This window comes from Octopus bimaculoides, chromosome 6, assembly GCF_001194135.2.
Source record: "Octopus bimaculoides isolate UCB-OBI-ISO-001 chromosome 6, ASM119413v2, whole genome shotgun sequence".
Taxonomy (NCBI): domain Eukaryota; kingdom Metazoa; phylum Mollusca; class Cephalopoda; order Octopoda; family Octopodidae; genus Octopus; species Octopus bimaculoides.
Genome location: NC_068986.1, coordinates 92,877,217 through 92,878,507, shown reverse-complemented (window position 1 = coordinate 92,878,507; position 1,291 = coordinate 92,877,217).

Here is a 1,291-nt window from a genome sequence, read left to right as displayed (position 1 = left end):
ATAAACAAAATAAGAAATGGAACAAGAACGTAACAGGCGACAACAAAAAATCTGGACAGGTGAAACAAAAAAAGGACAGGAAAAAACAAGGACAGGTCATTCGGAGCTTTTTATCGTCAGTCGAGTTCCAGATCGTCGTTGCAGTTTCGGTCGGTTACACTCGAGACTGTTCCAATCTGGCCGGCCCCAAGAAAATTTAAGCTAAGATAACTAGATTCTTTGGAAGAAAGCAAGCGAACGTATACGAAAACAAGGACGAAAAAGAACGGAGAAATGGTGCACAATTACAAATACAAACAACAGGATATTAAAAACAGATGTCTTTCGACTAAGGACGAATTAAATTAGGCTGGCGTGTGTGGAAGTAAAGCCTTATGGCAGGAACACAAGAGATTAGAGTCATGGGAAGAAATGTAAGAGATGCTACACGGATAGTAGTCGAACCAAGAAAGGTCAGGCTTGGCGGAACACCGGTCACGTGAAAGGAGAGGAGAGAGTTAAGGGAAGAAAAATTGAAGAATTAGGGAGGGACAAGAAAGAGAGAAAAAAAAAGGAAAGGGACAGAGTGAGGTAAAGGAAGAGGGAAAGTGATGAGAATGAAGGGAAGGCAAGAAATGTGAGAGAGGGAGAGCGAGAAAAAGAAAAGTGGAAAAGACGAAGAAAGAGTGAAGGGGGCTAAAAGAAAGAGTAATATCTAAATTATGTACGACTCTTTTACTATATGATGGTTGTCTACTCCTTATGCAGAATCTGACCACCTCCTGTACTTACATCTTAGATCCATCATGGCGTCTGATGTGGCTTTTTAAACTAGACAATGCATTGGAAAGACACCCGCATAAATTGAATATTTGATTCGGACCACCAAGAACTGCAGTTAAGTTCTGATCTTTGTGGATCTTAAGATATCTTTTGAGGCCTTCGTTAGGCTTGCAGACTTTATGGCATACACGGCATTGAAAGGTGTGCACAGATATGTAGGCAGAGTAGTTGGTGGAAGTTCGTTAGATAGGTGCGTTTAAAAAACTAAAGAAATCCTCAGCCACATCTTAAATAAGAGGAAAGAAATTTTTCGAACATGCCTCCATTCAGAGAAATACAAACTTCAAAATTTCAAACGTATTTTCAGGATCAACCAGACAACCATTACTGGTTTATAATGAAAAGCATGTCTTACTCCAAGTTTGGAAGATTATTGGAGATGGGGCTCGAAGGAGAAACCCAAAGAACCAAGATGAATTCTGGAAATTATTGAAAAATGAATGGAACAATATTACTTCATCATTTTGCT